Source organism: Pyxicephalus adspersus, chromosome 4, assembly GCF_032062135.1.
Source record: "Pyxicephalus adspersus chromosome 4, UCB_Pads_2.0, whole genome shotgun sequence".
In the NCBI taxonomy this organism is placed as follows: Eukaryota; Metazoa; Chordata; class Amphibia; order Anura; family Pyxicephalidae; genus Pyxicephalus; species Pyxicephalus adspersus.
The window spans coordinates 131881257-131905034 of NC_092861.1; the positions used below are offsets into that span (position 1 = coordinate 131881257).

The 23778-nt window shown below is 39.9% G+C and overlaps 1 protein-coding gene across 3 annotated transcripts in view; it reads left to right on the forward strand.

The window, feature by feature from the left end:
- Positions 1-23778, forward strand: part of FERMT1 (FERM domain containing kindlin 1) — a 66488-nt gene that overhangs the window by 10756 nt on the left and 31954 nt on the right. Inside the window, exon 2 of one of the 3 annotated variants that reach the window (XM_072409647.1) lies at positions 6911-7037. The exons of 1 other annotated variant lie outside the window; for it this stretch is intronic. The gene's annotated coding sequence lies outside the window, so the exon portion shown is untranslated. Of the gene's footprint in view, positions 1-6910; positions 7038-21008; positions 21148-23778 lie in introns of those variants that run through there. One more of the 3 variants, XM_072409648.1, reaches the window with a different exon arrangement.

The following is a 23778-nucleotide window of genomic DNA, read 5'->3' on the forward strand; positions in this document are numbered from 1 at the left end:
TTAAATTGTCGCGTTATTGTGAGTTCCTGCAATATCATCGAGTTCCTGCCAAATATCACAGTAACCCCAAATACTATGCCTATGAGCAGGAGCAACGCGCAGCTACCATTCTCCGGAGGGTTGACCTCGAACGTCATGTCTTCAACCCCGAATGGACTGCCAAATTATTCTATGTAACCCTATGTAATGCTATGTAACCTCCTCTCCCTGTGCTTCACTTGGGTTATAGCAAGTGTAGGAAGTATCTACACTTGTAGGTAGTAGCAAGAAGTAGGAAGTATAGGATAAATATTATTTCTGAATCTGAAAAAGAAAGCATAGGAGGATCCTAGAGCTTGCATTTATACAACTGGAGACCATGTTAGGTATATGTCATACCAGCATTTATAGTGTTGCTCTGTTAGGGTCGTTTATGCCTCTTTAGACTTTATCATTGCAGGATATTAAACTGTGAGCTTTTAGCAGAATCTGCAGGGTTTTAGGCTTCATGTCAATGGGCAATCTAGTCAATTGCCATGTTGCATGCACTTCGGATGCACCTTAGTAGTACCTGGTACATACAAATCTCAAACCACAAAGCAGGCCTAATGCAGCCTCTAATCTGTCATGTGTACTGCTTATTTAAAATAACTGGGATTTTACTTAACTTGATATACACCTCAAACTCAGGCCAAACAAGCTCCCAGCAATATGAGCTCTTACACCAATCGTCCCTTTGTGCATAAGCAATCCTAAGGTGATATTCAAATGCATTTGTCAGGTTGCTTGTGACTCTTCTGTTTGTGCAAATGTAGCTGGAATGCACCTTACATAGTAGGTTAGGTTGAAAAAATACAAGTCCATCAAGTTCAACCACTAGGGAAATAAACATATCCCAGATATAAAACCCTATAGGACATAGGTGGTCCAGAGGAAGGCAAAAAACCCCTGGTACAATTTGCTTCAACAGGGGAAAAATTCCTTCCTGATTCCAAGAGGCAATCAGAGGTTCCCTGGATCAACAGTCACTGTTATCCTTACTCTAAATCTTTAATACCCAGTTATTATTACCTTTAATCACTAAATAGTTCCTGGATGTCACCTTGTATCTAATGGAAGATCTGCCAGTGATAAACTGACCATATCATCGAGGACCTAAAGGGGTTGTCCTTACTTACCACCTTATTACCTAAAAACGCTTGTTGCCTGGTTGTGCCAAATAATGTTTGTTACTCTGTGTTCTTAAGCAATAGAATTATATCTACTCGTCTAAGTAACACAATGCTGGCAGAGGTTCTAACATATCTTACGCTTTGACTTCCTGTTCGGTATGACACCCATAAAATGGACAGGAAGTGAGGACCATTAGCCTTGTCTCACGTTATCCAAAATTCACTTATTGTAATACCAGTTTTGGATAAAGCTGGCCTTCAGAGCTGTTCTGTGCACAGTAAATCGCAATATTCTGTGTTCTTCAAGGGATAATGCCTTGCCACGTAACTAAGAACATATAATGGGTAAAGAATTCTCTGCTCTTACCCCGGGAAGGTGGCAGATAAAAGACAAGACATTCAAGTAGCTGACAGAGTAACTTATAAGTGGCTGTCTGTGCAATCTACTTGTCAGCTTTTCAGTTCGGAGAGGAGACGTGTGCCATCGCTGTCAGCTTTCTGTCATTCCTCCCCTCTGCCTTTCACCACGTTTGCTTCAATGAATGGCTGTTATGTTAGGCCTGTGCTGAGCAACAAAGGAGATTATACAAAGATTATACACGGTTATTTCAGCACAATGTTACTTTCTGTACAATTCAGATAGCTGTTCTTGTTACTTTAATATAAAGCTGAACAAGCTTGTGAAGTCTTCTTATCCTCAGCCAGAATAATTTTGCTTCAAACACAGGAAATGTATGTATTCTAGCCCCTTATGTGTAACCTATCCCACCATGTTTTTAAAGTTACTGTATATTTCAAAAGTAAAACTTGATATGTATAGACAGCATACCTGTCCAGGAATGAATCTTATTATTCAGACATAGCTGTAGTGTTCCTGTACACCTCACCCCACTCTCTTCCACCTGTCCCCAGGTTGGCTCCCACTAACCAGAGTTGTAGACCACACTCATACAGGTCGTCTTAGATTGGATTTAGCTGAGCACCTCCTCAGATTTTCTTTCCCAATGCTCTAAAAAATCTCAATCAGTAATCCATTTTTTGCAGATGGGTTTATATTGTAAATTGCTGGTGTTATATTTGCTGGTACAAGGGACTGCTTGTCCGTCTACTTCTATATTGAGTCAGCCTCCCACCCACACGGTACTTGAGCATGACTTATACTGAGGATGCCCTGTATGGCTGTATGGGTGCACAGCATCACCGTGAAAAAAAGCCCTCACTGCATCCGTTTGTCTGCTCAGGAAGTGAACGTTAAGGTGACTCCTTTCACAAATCATAATTAAATAGGTTGAGCCAATGTAGGTAATCTGTGATTCATCACCAATTTAGATTTGGAGAAATAAGTGTCCACTGCCTCAATATGGCACAAAAACACAGGAAACCAACTTTGGGACCACATTAAAACAATGTTTTTTAGATGTTTTTTTTTTTTTTTTAATAAATTAGGCCTTTTCCCATGCCAAATGTTTGTTTCCTTCCTTTCCATAGTCGTCTTATTTTCTTCCTGTACTGAGTAATGTTACCGGTCACAACATATAACACTGTGCAGAACATTGAAAGTGAATAAATGTTGGATAAGTAAGCTTCTTCATCTTCCCACATTCAGAACTATTCTATGCTATCTCAAAGATGTCAGTGCAAAGTACCTCAAGGGTAAAGCTGCGTACACACGGCAAATTTTTCTCGCCCGATAATCGGTATCGGCCAATTATCGGGCGAAAATCTGCCGTGTGTACAGTCGTTGGGGGTCCATCGTCCGACGACCGTCCTGGCGGATCCATGGACGATGGACGACGACCGATCCTAATGAAAGGGAAGGGGAGAGCGCGCAGCAGGGTGCCGCTCCGTCGCTCTCCCCCCTCCCCTCTCCATAGAGCATGAACGGTGCTGTATGTACAGCATCGTTCATGCATCGTGCAGTCTTTTCTCGTTGGAAAGGATCGTGAAAGATCCTTTCCAACGAGAAAAATTGCAGGTGTGTATGCAGCTTTAGATCCTTCTCACTGCTCCTCATCTGCTATTCCTTTCTGCAAATGTATTCATCGGCTTTCACTTTACTTCAAAATGCAATTCAGACTACTGTGCCTTTGTCTTTAACTCACCTATGGCTTCTGTCCCACTTACAATTTTAGATTTTTACTAAAATACACTGTTTAATGCCACCTCTCGTCCTTCAATGACCTACTAGTGATAACCTCCTCAAATGCATTGTTCCAAGACTTCACCCCTACCATCCCTTCACCCCTATTTTCTAGAATTCTCTCCCTTGTCCCATTAGACTTGCTTCCATCCTTCACAGAATTAAACAAGCCCTCAAAACCCATCTTATCAAACTCACCTGCCCATATTCCTCTTTTTCTTAACCCCTACCCATTGCATATAATGTTCCCTCCCCTAGATTGTAAGCTTTATCGAGCAGGGTACCTTTTCTTCTCCTGTGATCAAAGCATGTATTTGTTCTGTAGACAAGTTTGTCATCTGAAGCCCCTCTTTATTATACAGTGCTGCATAATAGGTTGGCACTTAAAAATGGAATAATATTACCAATATAACGTAATGCAATAAAGCCTGACCATCTTTCAGTGGTACTCTTCCCCCACTCACGAAAAGTCCTGACATGTAGTAAATTACATCAGATTAAAAGTCAAATCAGGTACACTAATTAGCCCAAAACATTAGTCCCACCTATGCCCTGCTACATAATGGGAACCAGTGCAGCGCTGGGAGTGGGATTGGTGCACAGGAAGGTGGGTTCCTATGAGAGCTCATGGTAAATAAAGGCTTCTGCCAGAATGTCCAGATCTAGCTGCAGCCTAATAAGTGACAACCGGCTGATCCAATGATACTGATGTGAGTATAAGATGTGATAGATGTTTATGCCATGCACATCTAGTGGTGAGCTATCATACATTGTGCTGTATGAGACATAGGGCCTGATTTATGAAAGCTCTCCAAGGCTGGAGAGAATACACTTTCAGAAGTGAAGCTGGGTGATCCAGAAAACATGCAATGGATTTTTAAAAAATCAGTTGCTTTTTACTAGAAAACCTTTTGAATCCTGGACGGGATCCATTCCAGGTTTGCTGGATCACCCAGCTTCACTGATGAAAGTGGATTCTCTCCAGCCTTTGAGAGCTTTCATAAATCAGGACCATATTGCAGACTGCTCCATTATGTACACTATGCTACATACTCCACTATGTAAATACTGAGCTGTATGCTATATATTCCATCCAGACCAATAATAACAGTACTGGGTTATTAGTAGACAGAAGATGTCCATATAACTAAGACGTTTTAATTAATTTCTATTAATGAATGGGAACACTTGCTAGATTATTTAATAATAATATTAAATATACTTTAATAAAAGCACACCGTGGTAAAAATAGAAATCCTTTTTTATCCAAATTAACTTTTAATCTACATATGTTAAAAAGACGGTCAATACTTTCAACCACCTTTTCAAACATTCAACAAATGTTACATTCTTCTTGTCTTTCTAATTTTGTGTCTTTTTCCTGTAAACAAACAATATAACAAAATTTAATTAGTTTTTAATTAGCCTACCTTAACGCAGATGTAAACACAAATTCCAATCTGTTTTCAAATATTCAATAATAAAAACATCAAATGTCAATGTTTATTTGTACCGAGCTTAAAAATTCCCCGCATTGGCATCCACAGCGGTTCCTACTCTGCATTTCTGAAGATCCTATCTGGATTTCTGGCCCCGAATAACATTTCAAAGACAGGAAGAAAAAATAGAATACCTGAAACATGGTAATTACAGAGGCTGAGATAAGAAATGCAGAGCGTTAAAAAATAGATAGATAAATTATCAGAGCGCAGAGCTGATAAACCATATTTAGTACACTAATCTCAAGTGTTTGTTTTGCATTCCTGCTCCTTTTAAGATGACAGGATGTGATCAATTGCTTCCTTAAAGGTTGGCAGATGTCCTGCTCTAGCATTTACATTCTTTTTGATGTCCTCTCGTTTGTGTTAACGTTTGTAAACTACTGTTCAGATATAGAACCATGATTAAAATAATTTTGTGCATCTGGTTATAATTAAAGGCCAGGTTCAATGTAATGACAACGTTATCCAAAGGCTGGCACAGCGGTAGCCTCTTCTTAAAAATCAATGTTATATTGTATTAAATGTCTTCTATTTGATCTTCTTGTTACCTAAACACTGGACTATTGTGGGTATTGACACAATTACTGTGACTGTGGAGGGAATTCTATATGACAAATACAAAAAATGCATATATGATATATAAAAAGATATATAGAAGATACTTCCTAAAACTAAAGATTATCAGCATTATAACTGTGAGTGTACAGGGATGTGTAGGGGAAATATACTATCTATATATATATATATATATATATATATATATATTCTTACCAAAATTAACGGCTGATATAAAAAATGCGGAGCGTTCAGGTCATTGTTAAAACTGCAACTGTGAAAGGGACTTATATATCATATATAAATATTTAGATGGACTTATAGCACAAAGTAAAATGAAGATAATAAAAAATAAATAAAACCTATATTACATATGGTGGATGGAACTATAAAAACAGTTTTTTTATGCCAACTATACATCTAGAAGTGCTGGTTCATAGCATACATATCAGGTCTATTTATCAATGGCACCATTATTCTATTTTCTTTATTTATATATAGGCAGATTACCTGAAAATGTTGCTATGTTTCAGCATTTTTGACACTTTTATATCATTTACCATTTGTCACATTACTTCACTTAGTACTATATTTGATCACCACTTTATTATCGCCAATTTGCATTCATAGTGGTAGATGTCATGAGCTAAAATAGAGGTCAGGTATTTGTTTTAAACACCCCAAACTAATGGTCCTGATTTATTAAAGCTTCCCAAGACTGGAGAGTATACACTTTCATCTGTGAAGCTGGGTGATCCAACAAATGGATTTCTTAAGAGTAATTTGCCATTTGTTAGCAAATGTTTTCAATTCTGGACCAGATCCATTCCAGGTTTGCTGTAGTAATATAGATATAGTAATGATAGAAGGAGTTCCCTGATAACCTGAACATTAAGGGTTCCCCCATGTTAAAAAGGTTGAGAAACACTGCAATACAACAGGCACATTGCAGTGTGGATGCATGAAAATGTACATGATCACAACTCATATACAATGGGATACATATACTCACATACAATGGCCGATTCTGGATACATGTAGTTTCTGGATAACTGAGGTTTCCTTTTCTCAGCGATTCAGCACTAGACTTGATTGTGGAGACTTGTCCCCATTCACCTCTAAAGCTGAATGGCTGAGAAAAGGGAAACCCGGATGAGGGCTCAAGCGTCATCAGGGTTTCCCTTTTCCTCAGCCAATCACGGAGCAGAGCAATCTGCTTTGTTGATGGCCGTAGAACACCGATTATCCAGAACTCAGAACACCAACACTGAATAACCAGTGTTCTACTTATTAAAATAATCCATAAGACAGAGCATTAAAAACCTGTAAGGGGTTCTAATGCTTCTCTATCCTACATACATTTTAAAAATATTGACAGGATCACTTAAAGACTGCATAGTCAGATTTTTGCAGAGCTCTCTAAAAATATATAATATTTTTTTATACTTGGCCAGCTCCTGGTGGGTCTGGTGTGTTGACTAGTAACAAGCAAATACTTCTGTTTAATCTTTTCTCTACAAAGTACCCTCCGGCTGAGTGTAATCACTATAAAATCATTTCAGGTAACTCCTCTCTAACCAACTGCCTTCCATTTCCTGAAGTCATCAGAGGAATAAAAAGGAGATCCTTGTCAGGCTTGTCAACACCAAAATAGCGCTCTCTTCTCACCTTTGGAAGTTTTGAGTTGCAGTAAGTGTTCACAGAAATTTAAAATGATTTTTGTCATGCTTCAAGCACAAGAAATGTCAATCGTATCACACAGTAGGTCTTAATACTTGTCTTATAAAATGTTGTATGTTCTAGCCTCCTCCTAGGTGTTAATTAGCACAAAACTCAGCAAAGTGTAATTTCAGGCTACGTGGAAGCCAGAAAAATATGGGAAAAGTCAACACGTTTCTATCAAAAAAGTAGATCAAACAAGGCAGCTAATATAATTAGGCCACTATGCAGCTCATGATTCATCATGGTGGAAAACTTCTACATTGGCTGCATGATTTCATAGACGGAAATAGGTCAGTTGTGTGATATTTCGAGAGGCTGCTATAAAGCGCCTCATTTAGACGCACGCAGTTACACAAGTACGAGATTATGTGTTGACAAAGTTATGGGTCGCCCTACTCTGTAATGTTACATTAAGTTATTTTATTTCCTAGAACGTGAAAAGTCAGTTCCAAGGTTTATTTATTAATTCATTTGGCAGGTGTGTGCTTGTTAGAAAGAGACTCACACAAGAAATAAACAAGTAAATGTAAATCGCTTTAAAGTGAACTTCAATCTGAGCTGCCATTCTGTTTCACCTTTTCATTACTCGCCTTGCCATTTAGCAGAATAAAACAAAGAGAACTGGATATGGATTTCTGTATGGGGAGCATGTGAATCCCAAACATCAGGGCTTGTGTTTGATGATTAGCCACTTGGAATCCCAAATCTATCATAAAGGGATAGGGAGCATGGCATCTGGTGGTCTGTTGTCTTGCCTGGGTAAAACTCAGGTTCACTTTAAGGGATTGTATATATGGACACATTGTTCTACATTTGAATCAGGAAAAGTTCAATTTTTTATGGTTGGGAAGAGATCGATACTGAAATGTTACTACACAACTACTTCCCCTGGATTGCCTGATGGCTTTTTTTGTACTTCCCTACACTTCTTTTCCATATCAAGGAGCCTTTCTCAATTTTTTTTACCCCTAAGAGATGCTTGAAACAAATTTTACTTAGGGGACCTCTACTAAAACCATTTGGGGGAGTCAATAGGAAAAAAAACATTGGAAAGAATTCCCTTCTACAGTGATGGATAGAATGCCACCTGTATAGACAACTAAAACATAATTAGAGTCATGCAGCTGGTTCTACCAAGTTGTGTTCCAGGCAGGCATTTTTAAAATAGGGGGTCAATTGGCCACAGTTGGAGGAACCCCTAATGATCTATGGAGGAACCATGAGGTCTTATTCTACTTTCTGGGTTCATTTTTGCTCAGGTAGTTGTTGGAAGGGGGGGGGGGTAAACTTGTGTACCACTGTGCCCAAGCACACAGCTCTGTCACATAACTTCAGGTTGCAACTGGCGGCCTACACAGGCTTGCTGTCCTCTTTTCTGCTTGTGCCGAAAAGGTTACTTGGGCAAACACTGGTTTAGCTAGGCAGAGCAACAGATTCACTTTATAAGACATAACAACCAAGCAAACAGCATGTGTTGGAGGTTACCTTATTGTGCAAGTAACTTATCTTGTATTTTTAATGCCTTCATTAAACAAGTAAAGAGAAGTTTCTGCTTTTTGAATGCTAAAATGCGGTAAAACAAGCAAAAAGTTCAACATGTAGCTTGCTGGTGATGGAATGGTGGAAAAAGTCACACCATAATGTCAGGGCAAAAACAGTAGTATCGAGGATTGGAGTTGTGATAAAGGGAGGGGGCACATTGCAATGACCCCCCCTCCAGCGCAGAGATTTCACCTTTGTTGTCTAGGCAAACCATATGTTTATAAAACACACGATCAATGCAGAGACACCCTAACATCCATTTCTATGTATTTAGTTTATTCCTAGAACAATTTCTAAATTCAATCAGCAAAGAATACACTTCTATTAGGGCTTCTCCAATTAAACATAACAGGATTATCTACACCCTGGGAACGATCAATAATCTCAATGACATTGTAGAAAAACGATTCTCACAAAAAGTCAACTCCAGCAATTAGTGGAGAATTAAAGGGAAGGAAAAAAATCTGCTTTCTTTGTATGTCTTTAAAAACGTTAATCCTTGACTTCAAATTAAGTTGGATTGCATTTCAAAGTCCTGCAATTGTAGGGGGTGTGAGCTGAAAGTGAGAAATGGTCATTTCACTTCCATGCTTAGTATCTGTTCTGGCTTTGTCTTCGTTCAAAGAGGCTGTCGGCACCCTCACCTGCATTGCATGTAAATATAAATAGGTATATATATATACATAATAATGCATCTCTGTATTAATCAATACATCATTTATTATATAATAAATATTTTTAGGTGTTAGGCTAGGTACGCACATGCAATAAAATTAGATCTACGATTATTCTGATCATATAGTGCATGATTGTGTACATGCTGTAACGATACGATTGTTCAAATATAATCCACCAATAATGTATACACACTAGATGCGATTGTTTGAACGATGTAGGTGGTGATGTGTTCCCGAGAAAGTATACTGCAGAACCATCCACCATAGGTACACAACCATACACACAATAGATAGTGATAGTGAATGATCGTTGCACAAACATATCCGCCAGAATGGCCGTTCATTTCATTTCATAACTATTTCCAGCAACAAAAGAGAGACAGATGAACAAACAAAAGCTGTATACACAGTGCTATTCTTTTCAATAGAGTGGAGAGGCAAGAATGAGCGAGCGGCACCCCACTGTGCTCTCCTTCCTTCACTTGTGTTGCGGTCGTTCATCACCGTTCTCTGATGACTCCATGAACGACATTGGGCGACCACTGTGTACGATTCATGCACGAGATGAGCCTGATCATTCATATCAGATGAGAATCATCTGCCGTGTATACATGGAGCCTGATTTATTAAAGCTCTCCAAGACTAGAGAGGATACACTTTCCCCAGTGAACCTGGGTGATCCAGCAAACCTGAAATAGATCTGGTCCAAGATTTGAAACATTTGCTAACAAAGAGAAAATGACTTAAGAATCCATTCCAGGTTTGCTGGATCACCCAGATTCACTGATTAAAGAGTATGTTTTCCATCCTTGGAGAGTTTTATCAGGCCCATAGCCTTAGTATCTGAACTAAATGTTGTACCAGCCAGAGTATGACCTTGAAGTTAGTTGGATTCCCACAGTAGGACCGTTTAAAGGGGAGAGGTGTCATGATTTGTTTGCCATGCAAGTTGAAATTGGTGACCTGGGGATAAGTAGGTGATAGTAGGCACAACTTAAAATGAACACTGTAATGTCAGTAAAGCTCCTTTTACACCCCTGTATTATGTCTATTATTATGTCATGTATTATGTCTATATGTACAATTAATTGTACATACAGAGTCCTTCCTACCCCACCCTCTCTGATTTTCACTTCATTTGAAGTCCACTCTGTCCGACTCTTTAGCCCCTTACCCCTCATTGTTGCTGTTGTCTACCGCCCTCCTGGCCCAGTATCACAATTTATGGATTTGTGTGTTACTTCCCCCACCTCCTAGATTGTAAGCTCTTCGGGGCAGGATCCTCTCCTCCTATATCACTGTCTGTATTAGTCTGTCATTTGAAACCCCTGTTTAATGTACAGCGCTGCGTAATATGTTGGTGCTATATAAATACTGTTTATTATTATTATTAATAATAATAATAATAATCTAAGAAGTATGACAGGGTAGGTCTATCACTGGGCCCTTGGACACCCAATCTTTATCAAGGCAATACCTATTTGCTAGGATAAATCCTGTTTATTATTATTAATATTATTAATAATAATAATATTATTCTAAGCCTGATAAAGAGGCAGTTTGTGAACCCTCTGAAAGGTGTTCGCTTTATTCTCAAACAAACTAATTAAAGATTTTTTGGACTATTTTACTAATGGTCACAGACATGTCTCTTGATTCTCTTAATGGATGCCTGAACATAGTGGATCACAAAGTAGGGTAGCATGAAAAAGTATGGAAGTCCTGAACCCTGCAATGACAGCTCCCAGATTTCTACCCCGGCAGATTCTCTTTAAAGCGGAACAACAATACTTCTGCAATTAACACTATGTGCATGTGATTGCAGAATAGACAGGTGATGTCCCTTTTGCAATTAAACATACTTACCTGCATGACTGTGATCTCTATTCTGAAGGAAACCAGGATTTGCCAGGTATCCGGGCATCCCCCCAGGCTGCCAGGACTGAACGTACCCCTGCACACAGGCGCCTGGAAAATGTCCAGGTGTAGATGGCGGTGCCTGTGACGGAGCAAGGGCAGCGAGTCATTTAAAAATTGCGATCAGACAGGTAGGTTTTTTTTATTGCAGAAGGAACATTGTCTGTGCCTTTGGAAATGAAGGATCTGCCTGGTTAACCATCTTTAGGAATTAGCTCTTGCTAAGAAGCAATTATGTACTACTACTTCTGACCACTAGAGGGTGATGTGTATCACTAAAACTGCAAGCTTCTGCTATGGTATATTCAGGAGGCATTTAATAACCTTGTCCTACATGAGCATACTACAATTGGAATTCAAAAATGCAATTGCTTAGGGCCACTGTAAAATATAATGCAAGAAGCCACAAGATCCGATTTATTATGTTATACAGCAACTACGATAAACACAATTGCCATACATTTGTGGACTAAAAATCTATTCTGGATAATAGCATGTGATGCATCCTATACTGCAAGGGATAACGCAAAAGTTCTTAAATCAAGGCCAGAGCTGAAACTATAAAAATATTCCTCAAGAACTCCTTAAAACTTGCTTGAAGACTATAGTCAATAGATAGATCTAATGGTCATTGCTGCAGTTCCAGGTCTCAGCACAAATTTATGCAAGAAAAGCATAAAAGAAAAAGAGAGAGAAAAGCAAATATTAACAGCCAGGTGCAAAGTGCAGAAATCAAACAAATATTACATTATTGAAGGACATATTACAGTTAGTTATGGTCATTAAAAAGATTCTATAGCCTATTTATTTCAATAACAATCCACCCAAGAATATATGAATTTTTATCATACTTTACCCCCTTTTTCATCTGTAGGTATCTCTCCAAAAACTTGGGCGTGCAGATTAGCAATGTATTTTATTCCCCTTTGCTCCACCCCGGGCAGCTATATAAAAGGTTATGTAGGGAGGTGGTGGGAGGCACAGAACAGCTGTACCACTATAAAGTATAATTAAACACTTCCAAGAAAAAGAGGGGTATAAGGTGCGAGTTGAAAAGGGGCTGCACCGCTTCAACAGCAGATTATGAACAGACAGGTACATTTGTTTAATTGCAAACAAGATATAATTTGTCCCTTCTGCAATAAAGAAGCTTTGCCTGCCTGCTCACAATTTTTTGTTTGCAAACTTTAGTTCCACTTTAAAACTAATCTCCAGGTATAGGACTGCCCTTACCCCCCTCTAGAAATGTTAATCTAAAGCCAATTGTTACAATATTTACTTGAAGCTCTACAATTGCTGGAGCAGGAACTTCTTCACTGACTGACATGAATACTTCCTAATGGCCACCTATACAGGTAGTCCCCGGGTTACATACGAGATAGGGACTGTAGGTTGTTCTTAAGATGAATTTGTATGTAAATCGAAACAGGTTCTTTATTTTAATGAATGTAATTAGGAAGGATCTTTGTCTCAACATAATATTTGGCATGGTGTCAGTTACTGTATAAAATCCTCACTGTGAGCTAATCACAAACAAAGCAAAAAAAAACTTAATGGAGCCTAGACATTCATTAATTTCTGGAGCAAGCTGTGCTTGCTTGATGGAAAAAGAAACAACTGAAGAGTTTTTCTTGGTGATTTAAGAGTTACAAGGTGTTACAGATCAGCTCAGTCCTTAAAATCACCCACAACCTCAGCTGTGTTTAGCAAAAAATTTCTTCTGCAAGCCATGCAAACCTCCCCCTCCAAGCCTCTGTCCTGCACAGGAGTAAGCAGGGAATCCCCTGTTCATATCTGGGAGTTGTCCGTATGTTGGATGTCCTTTACTCGAGGACTACCTGTATTAAGATCTTTTTTGAAGGGGCCAGAAAAAAATCACGATGGGACCCAAAGGGCACCGGTTAGCCCAGGCCCCATTGAGGAAGTAGATTATCTTTCTCCCTTTGCAGAAGTGCTGCTCTCAGGGGTCCTCCTCACTGACTGACATGGATGGTTTTTATTGGCTGCCTGTGGTATGATCCTTTACTGGATGGTCCAGAAGATGATGCCATCACCAGGGAAACCCACAGGAACCAGTTAACCCAGGCCCCACTAGAGCAGAGGATTAGCAATCCCCCATAGCAGAAGTGTCATGGGTCCTCCTCACTGATTGATCTGGGCGTTATATTAGCTGTAGAATACTGTAGTTTGTTGTAGAATCTGTAAAATTTTAAAATCTTTTGTAAAATCATTTTCTGAATGGGTTGGATGATGACGTCACAACCAGGGGGCCCACAGGGTCTATTTATCCCAGATTTCATTGGAGCGGTAGATTAATTGTCTCCCTCAGCAGAAGTGGTGCTGTCATTGGTCCCCACCATTGACTGACATGGATGTTTTTATTGGCAACCTGTGGTAAGACCCCTTTCTAGATGGGCCAGAAGATGTTGTCACAAGCAGGGGACGCACAGGGGCTGGTTAGCCCAGATCCCACCGGGGCAGTGGATTAGTGGTTCATCACAGCCGAAGCAGTTCTATCCAGTGTCCTCCTCACGGAATGATGTGGACGATTTCTGTTGGCTGCCTGTAGTAAAATCCTTTTCTGAATTAGCCAGAAGGTGATATCATCACCAGGGGATCCACAGGGACCAGTTAAACCAGGCCCCACTGGAGCAGTGGACTATCGGTCTCTCCAGCGGTGCTGTGCTGTCACAAATAACTGCAAGTCCAGGGGATCTGTGCCTCCTTCTGACTCCCTCACCTTGCACACCCCTGCTGCCAGCTCCAACTCTGCTTCAATATCCAAGTCCCTGCTCACTTCCTTATCCAGGTCATGTGACTCCCTATCAGCTGCCCCTTCACTTCAGAGGACTAGAATGTTCTGCAGACGCACTCCATCTGCTGGTAAGCATGCAAACAACACCTGAGCATATCCCTTCACGAGCACTACCTCTGCTGGTGGGTTAGGAGTCTGCAGGACATATGACTCCTAAAGCCATCACATGACATCCCCTTTATAAGGAAGTGGCTAGCAACAGGAAGTTGCCTTGACAAGGAGTACCTTTTGGTTTTGCCTCTAGGTTCCCACTGGTCCAATTTGTGTCTCCTGTTCCTGATTGTTTCCTGACTATTCCTGATCGCTGCCTGCCCTGACCTTTGGCTTATCTGACCACTCTGTGTCTCTCGCTCCGGCACCACTCTTTGTTCCTGCTTGTCAGCAGTCACCTGCCTTGGCGGGCACGGGGGCCGCAACCTGGCAGCAGCTCTACAACATCCTCACCACTAGAGACTCTGGAGAAGACCGGGCTGTTGCTTAGACTCTGCCCCCGTGCACATCTCCAAACACTGAGCTTGAGTGTCCACCATCCTACCCTGTGGAGCCGTGACAGAGTCCTTCTCACTGACCTTCATGGGCTTTTTTATCAGCCACCTATAGTAAGATCATTTTTTGAAGATGGTGTTTCTACCAGAGGGCCACACAAGGACTGGCAGTAGTGGATCAGTGGTTCCCCAATAATAAAAGCTGCACAGCTTTTATTATTGGGCTTCCAGATGATGGATTTAAGTGAATAGATCTTCCTTCACAAAATATAATCTAGTTTGATCCCATAATGTATATTATAAGGGGGGAGAAATAGAGATAGACAAATTAGAATTTTGGCTACAGTCACTGCCTTTACTTTCCAGAAAACAGTATCTGCGGCATTTCTCATCCTCATCATTATCCTACAGAATGCCTTTGTTTGTAGAGATTTCATCTTTGATGTGTTGCAGTCTGAGCAGATTCCTTTCATTCTTCTATCTGCTGATCTCCAGCATGTATTATTGTCTCTTCCATGCAGGTATAAATCTCTCATACACATTTCTGAACATACCTTTCCCCTTCATAATACAGCAACATAGAGGATGTGTTGTAATGTGTGGTCTACACACCCCATCAGACTGTAATGACATAATCATCTATGATGTCTCATTCCCTTGTGTTTGTTTTTCTCTGTTTAGTTTATCAGGATTCTTTTAGTGGTAATTCCAGAATATTATTATTCATTCTGTTAGGTACTCAGGGCTGATGAATGAATTACTCACACATCCTCCATGATGACATCCTCCTCCTTTCCCTGTTTTTTACTCATATCTGGACGTAGCTGGGTTGGGCGTGAGCAGACGATAGAAAACAAGAAAAACATTACTTCATATGTAGTAAAAGTGTGATAGAACGTGGCCCCGTCATTGTGGTCATTTAAGCTGGAAAACAAAGAAAACCCCATTAGAAGAGTCAGAAAGCATGCCAGACATAACATAGCTCACATTTCCTCTGTCTCATCATGATGAAAAGTTTCCCTGTGTAGAAAAAGTATAAAGAAAACTAAAGTGTATGCCAGCAAAATAAAAAGTATATGTATATTTTCCATGGTTTATCCCTGGTCCCCTGATCTGCTCTGGCTGGTGCAAGAAGAAGGACACCACTGAGGAGGCGCACCGGCTAGAACTGCGGACCATGTCCCCCGTATGAATTGCAGGTTCAGGGTGGTGGGCAGGTTGTGTCTGAGAGTGTTGAGAGTTTTGTTGAGAGTGGGCAGGTTCTGGCATCATGACGTCACTCTGGAGGAATTTTCTTCCCCTTTAAGTGACATACGGATCCCCGAGTTTGAGCAATCCGGGGGTCCATAAATTTAGTGGGCCGTGAGCTCCGAAAGGTTGACAACCTCTGCACTAGCCTATAGAAGCTGTTGGCTGATACACTAGCCTATAGAAGCTATTGGCTGATACACTAGCCTAGAGAAGCCATTGGCTGATACACTAGCCTAGTGAAGCTATTGGCTAATACACTAGCCTATGGAAGCTTTTGGCTGATACACTAGCCTAAATAAGCTATTGGCTGATACACTAGCCTATATAAGCTATTGGCTGATACACTAACCTATATAAGCTATTGGCTGATACACTAACATATATAAGCTATTGGCTGATACACTAGCCTATGGAAGCTATTGGCTGATACACTAGCCTATGGAAGCTATTGGCTGATACACTAGCCTATAGAAGCTATTGGCTAATACACTAGCCTATAGAAGCTATTGGCTGATACACTAGCCTAGAGAAGGTATTGGCTGATACACTAGCCTATGGAAGCTATTGGCTGATACACTAGCATAGAGAAGGTATTGGCTGACACACTAGCCTAGTGAAGCTATTGGCTAATACACTAGCCTATGGAAGCTATTGGCTGATACACTAGCCTATATAAGCTATTGGTGAATACACTAGCCTATGGAAGCTATTGGCTGATACACTAGCCTATATAAGCTATTGGCTGATACACTAGCCTATATAAGCTATTGGCTGATACACTAGCCTATGGAAGCTATTGGCTGATGCAATTACTAATAAAAGCGTGCCCACTATGTACATTGCAACCATCTGATAAGGACTTTTGATAGTATAGTTGGTTGGGTGAAGTGAACACATATTCACCTTGTTTATTGGGTTAAATGATCATTTTTTTTCTTTAATATGCATGGCTTGTACTGACATATGAGCGGTAACTGATTGTATACCATTTTAATAATTTTTTTCCAAGGACAGGTCCACTTTAGATATGTTTAGGTCTTGTAGTCATTCACCCTCCCTCCTTTTCATCTGGCAGGTGACAAGCGATTATAACTTTATATTGCAACACCACAAATCTACCTGTGCAGGTGAGCAAACAGCAATGGTATTTATTACTAACTGGTGACAACATTCATTATAAGTCAATGTGTTACTGTCGGCCCTTTAAAAATGACAAAGTATTCACACATACGCTCCCCCATACTACAAATTGTATCTGTGTACAAATCCCTGTATGGATCCCTGTATTTATCCCTGTATGAGTCCCTTTATTGATCCCTCAAAGAGTTCTGCTACAAAAAAAGAAACAATTAAAATCTCAAATAATATTGATTTTTTAATAATAATAATAATAATTTGATTGGATGATGTGATCCCAATCATTACACATTTGTTCCATTGCAGTGATTTGCTGAAAACAATCTGTGAAAATCATGCTCAATATTCCCAAATTCCGGGCACAACATTTCCGAAATTCCTTGACAGTACAAACAATATGCAAAGTACAAAGCTGTGTGCTGCAGGTTACCAGTCTTTAAATTTAACGGCTGTTTTTCTGTTCTTTTTTAAGGCTGGGTACATGCTGCAAATACACAGAGCTAGAGAGGTCAGGAGTGGCTTACTTTATTACTCTTTTAGTCTGCAACAATGGACAATCTAATGATTCATCGATTTGTTGTAAATAAACTCCATCTGCTACTATATTCCATTCATTGTAAAGTGAATAATTTCAATAAATGCTGGAGTTATTCTGGTGTAATAGTAGCAAAATTTGAAGGAGGTAAAATTTAATCGCTGCTGAAGTTAATCAAATTTTCAAATACTTTCAGCAAATTAAAGAGCAACTATTCATTCTGTCACCCCCAACCATAAACATATGAGACATCACCACTAACCATTACACCAGAGCAAGCACACCAATGGACTGCAGATTCCAGTCTATTAAGATACTGGTTTCAGGCTGGAGGGGTTGGTGTTCCTGTATGTAACTGACCCTAGAAAATCCACACACATGACTCTAAAAATGTATAACTGACACAAGAAAATAGGAGGGCCATAGTGATGCTTGGTCATACTTGTCCATCAGACAGGAAATGAGGTGGGCTCAGGATACCTGCTGTAGCATCTAATGCATCATGTGTGGAAGACGAAGTTTGCATGCCAGGAGAGATCTCTCAAGTATTGTAGAGGAAAAAAGTTAAGTCTGGCATTCAACTTTTAATTACAATTTTTGTCAATAAACATCACTTGTTAGATGCTATTTTGCTGTAACTGATTAAAGAAACACAAAAGTCCAAGCTACAACCATACAATTGTTTTGTTTAAAGTTCCAATTGCCCCACCTCTGCCCCACCCACTTCCTTTTCCATCCTTATTTAATAAATAATCTTATGATAAGAAAGTCATTTCACATAGCTCCAATAAAATGAAACTTTTGATATAAAAAAACAACTCAGTATTTATTGTGTGCATAACATGCCCTATACTATGTGAATTAAAATGAAAACTAATATAAAAATTAAACGCTAAGCCAAATAAAATATTACACAGGCATTTTTTTTTAATTGGAGCTCAGCAAACAAGACCTCACTTATTGCAACTGCTTAATTCAATTCAATTTCATTGTTCCATTACATAGATCTAAAAGAGACTGCACAGAGTTTGTATTATCAGTATTGTATCATATATGGCTGTGTTAAAACTCCTCTTCTGATTTTTTCCCCAACTGGTCTCAAAACAAAAAACAAAGAAGTAGAGCCCACTGCTTGAGTTGTCCCCCTGTTACCATACTTCCAGAAGCCTTGGTCCCAAGTATGCTTCAATGCATTGGTATGTGTGATCTTATATTTACGCATGCTAGTGTGCACATGGGTGTTGTATGTTGCAAGCCAGTAGATGTGTGTACATTTACTATGAAGCTTGCAGAAGTGGACAATGCTCTGGGTGAGGACTCAAAGCTCAAAGTGGATTCAAAGTACTGAAACGGGCATGTAAATATCTTTGTAACTCACCATCAGTCATGACCACCCACCCCTAGCAATGTGTTTTATGTTTTCTGTTACTAACCCGGCTAACCTGAATCTGGCTGGATCTCCATTGCTGCTTGTCTAATCACATCTGACATTTTGTCCAGCCATGCCTGCCAGATAGTATATCAGCCTTCTCTATAGCTCCCCTCTTAAGCTGCGTACACACTTGCAAATTTGTCTTTGGAAAGGATCTTTCACGATCCTTTCCAACGACAAGGGACTACCCGATGCATGAACGGTGCTGTACATACAGCACCGTTCATGCTCTATGGAGAGGGGAGGGGGAGAGCGACGGAGTGGCACCCTGCTGCGCGCTCTCCCCCTTCCCTTTCATTAGGATCGGTCGTCGTCCATCGTCCTTGGATCCGGATCGGGCGATGGACGACACCGACTGTACACACGGCAGATTTTCGCCCGATATTTGGCCGATGCCGATTATCGGGCGATAAAAATCTGCCGTGTGTACGTAGCTTTAGTTTGTTCACTCACTTCTTTTGTTGGTATGGCAAAACCAGTGGCCATGACCTGGTAGCCATATGCATCAAAGTTATCCATCTGACACTATGGCTGGAAGTCCATCATCCCTGAAAGGCTCCCTGATGAAGACTGGGTGGCTACGTAAATTCATTGCCTTAGGTGCGCCAATGTTACCAGCCAGTGCAAAGCATATTCCCCTTTGCCGTATTATTTTTTTTGCTACAAGACGACCTCCAGCTTACTGATTGAATGACCCCCAGCATCATACAACTTGGAAGATTTATGACACCCTGTGAGTGGAAGACATTATAAGTCCACCTACTATGGAATCAAACTTGGCAAAGAACATATAGTGCTCTAAACTGTTCTTCATGTAAATACATCTTCATGTATGCTGCAGCTCTGCTATTTGGGTTCCTATTTTTAAAGTGGAACTGAAGTTAACATAAAAAAGAAAGATGTAACCAGCCAGGCTCTTTATTGCAGAAAGGACAGGCAATGTCCCTTCTGTAATAAAATAAACTCACCTATCTGATCACAGATTTTTTTCCAATAAATTCACCTGTCCACACATCTAGCATATCAGCACCGATTCACATCTTCAAACACTCCTCTTCCAGGTTTAGAATATTTAGCCATCATGGTGGCATGACTAGGGGAGTTCATTCCTAGCAGCCAGGGGGATGCCAGGATACCCAGTAAATTACACTGAACTGTGCAAGATCGCCAACAGGCAGGTAAGTTCGTTTTACTGCAGTAGGAACATCCCCTCTTCTTTCTGCAATAAAAAAAAAAATCCTGCCTGCTTGCATTTATTTTTCTTTCCCTTCTGGGAAGGCAATCCTCTTGCTGCATGTTCTTCATGCCATACACCTGTCAATGCAATGTGTGCCGCTTCCAATAGACTGTGCCTATATATATATGCAGAGGGTGATCAGTTGGCCGGGGTTGGAGTCTGGATTTGGGATTAAGGATGTTTAAATTTGTCTGTCATTAAATTTCAGTTTAGTAGGGCAGAAGCTGCAAACTGTTGGTAGAGGGCTGAGCACAGAGTTGCTGTTTAAAATGTTTTATTACTGTATACTATTTTTTATGTGCTATTCTTCCTAAATTCAGTAGATTGTAAAATCTAATTTTAATATCTGTGGCCAGCTAAATAAACATCTACAATAAAAAAAGGCAAACTTATCAGACTGCTTTAATGCTGCACACCTTAAAGTGTATCTGATATAACAATTGATACAATTGTAACTCTTATCCTGGCATTCCCCCCTATAGTTTAATTTACCTATCCCTGCAATAAAACAATAATAAACAGCATATACAGTATACTAGTTCTTTGCAGACTTTGTATGTGGTGTAGTTTCTTCTGGTGCAGGCAGAAAAATAGTTAATTCACATAAGACAAAGGCATGCGGCCCTTAGCTACAGTTCTAAGTCCAAGCATAATTTCTTTGCCTGGAGGATAAATCTTTGTGCTGTGCATTAATCACAATCCACATTGTAGCCATGCCTCCTGTGACTGGGCAACTTGTACAATGCCAGGAATCTGTGAAATGTCTGAACAATTCATATTCAACCCCAGAGATTAATGATCAGGCATGGCAGAGGTGTGCTGCACAGGTAAGGCTGCTGTAGTCAGATCTCTGACATGCTCTTACTTGCAGTCACATCAATACCTACTGGTGCCAGAAGCTCTGGGCGGGAGCCATTTGTACTGCCCTCACCTGGAAGGTGGCCCCTTTCTTCGTCACAGCTGGGTGGAGATCTGCTCATTCCTGTATTCCTGTTTGCTCTCAGGAATTCAGGTAGACTGTTGAACGGAGCTGCTCACAGGAAATCAAGGTGAGACCATTGTACTTTTCAGAAACATGCTTCTTACCTGTAGAAGAACTTCCATTAACTGCATTGCCTAATAAAATTTGGATATTTTAGTTTTTATGTATTGGTATTGTGCGTTTGCTCAAAGAGCTACCAATTCACAATGGGTCTTTTGCCAATATGTAAGGGTACGTATAGGATAAAAGGGCAGAGCATTTAAATAGGAGCAATTGGCTGCACATTGATTCACTTTGAATCTGTTTTGCAGAAGTTTATTGGCTGTATTTGGAGCTCCTATTGTTTTATATTATTAATTGATTTTCTGAACAATTTAGTAATAATGAGACAATCAGCTCATTTTACTAAAAAAGTATAAAAAGTACTCTGTACTCTTTCAGAATACTGCACATATAAAAATAATTTAGTATTGTCTACGATAGGAAGGTAGATGAAAGCATTTCCTTTAGGGTCCATTCGGACCTTTGTGTTGTGATAAATGTGATAAATTGTGTTTCTTGCAGTGCTATTCATTTTGAACATTGTGCATACGTGAATATACATTACCTTACACGCAGCTAAATGTGATGGCTGCATTTGTTTTCTTTTTTAAAGGCTTTTTACCCCTTTCACACACTTCCTGTCCCCTTATGTCTTTGCTTTCTTTCCCCACTATATCTTGGATGTCAAACAGCCTGGAAGTAACCCGGACTATATACATGTCTTGATACATTGATGGGAATAGCAGTTCACACAATGGGCCTGATTTATGAAAGCTCCTTACAGCTGGAGAGAATACACTTTTATCAGTGAACCTGGGTGATCCAGCAAACCCAAAATGGATCTGGTCTAGAATTCTAAACATTTGCTAGCAAAAAGCAAATGGCTCTGAAGAAATCCATTCCAGGTTTGCTGGATCACCCAGCTTTGCTGATGAAAATGTATCTTCTCTAGCCTTGGAGAGCTTTAATAAATCAGGCCCATTAAATAAAGGGTCCTAGTGCTTTATTTTCATCTCACAGGAAGTAACTTGGACCCAGCAATTTTGGCAAGATCAACAGGTATTTTCTGTACTTACTGAAACATTTCTTAGTCTGAACGGTAAAAAAGAATGCTGACATCACATTTTAGGACTGGCAATCTACTATAAATTTTATTTTTGTTTTTTTTACACTACAGCACACAATAGCATTGTATGAAGAGAGCTGCTCTACTCCCTATAGCGTGTCCTGCATAACATATTTGCATCATATGATACCAACCTAATGAATACAGATGTCACTAATTGGTGCTGTTATGCTAAAATCAGGAATGATTATTTTGCAAAGTGATTGTTCACTTGTAAAAGGTAAAGGTGTGTTCACTTCCATTTAATAACCACGTGCAAGCAAGATATTTCATTTCTCCTGCATACAGTTGGGAAATAAAGTAAACACAGCTTCACTGCATTTACTAGGCCAAGAGACCAATCACCTCTAAATATAACACATAATTTTTCTTTGACTCCAGATTCATATATCATGTGGTTTTAATGTAAAATATGGTTGTTTCTATTACTGTAGATTTAAGATGCAGCTAACACCTCTATTAAAAATCATATAAATAGATAAAACATATGACAAATCAGACAATGAGGATTTTATTACAGAGGCGTGTAGACAAGAATCAGAAACATTCCTACTGGCAAAACTCCCAGGGTAAATTCTTCAAATTATAAAGAAGGTCCCTGAAACATGCTTCAGAATATATCCCTGCATTGCAAATTAGTAATCACACGGGGTTCTCAGATCTTTGCCTGGGACACTAGAACAAACCTGTGCTGTATGCTGTGCTGTTCAATTTTATGGAGAGGGGAGGATGAGCAGGAGGCACTCTGCTGTGTCCTCCCCCATAGGAAATGACAGTGGTTGTCCTGGATGGATTTTTAGGGATGTACTGTAGTGCATTACCTAACAGTGTTGAGGGACCGCTGTAATTGTCACAGTTGTTCATCTCAGGGGACAATTATTCGGTGTGTGTCCATGGCTTTAGTTTTTTCACTCTTTGCATCTAAAGCCTCGTACAGATGTTCAATGGATGTCAGAGAATTGTTTCATAACAATCTTTCATGATCGTTTTCAGTGACAGATAAATGATTGAGTGCTGTTCTGTTTTATAATGATGGGAGGTGGTGATAGGAGGAAGCAGCACCCCACTGTGCTCTTCTTCATAGAAGTAAACAGTGGTTGTTACCAATCAGTCATGGCTGATTGATGAACAACATCAAGGGACCTCTGTACACATGTCAGATGTTACCCGAGAAAAGCACAACCATTCACCTCAGGCGACTATTATCTGATGTGGGCACAAAGCTTAGAAGAGCTTTTTCCACTATGTAAAGAACAGGGTAAGTGCAGACATATCTTTAAAGACTGCTGCCATCTTGGATGTGATACCAGCAGGCTCAGAGACTCAATAGTTTTTCACGTCCTCCAGCAGACTATGATGTGCAAGGAGGACGAGAACTGTTCTAGGGAACAGATATGAGTAGCTGCCATATTTGTTTGTGTGCAAAGTGATTTGACTTTTCCCAGGCACATAGATTTGATTTAGGCACATTTATTGGAATTTAAATTACTTTAGATAAAGGGAAAGAACTGCAAGTAAACATTGAAAAAA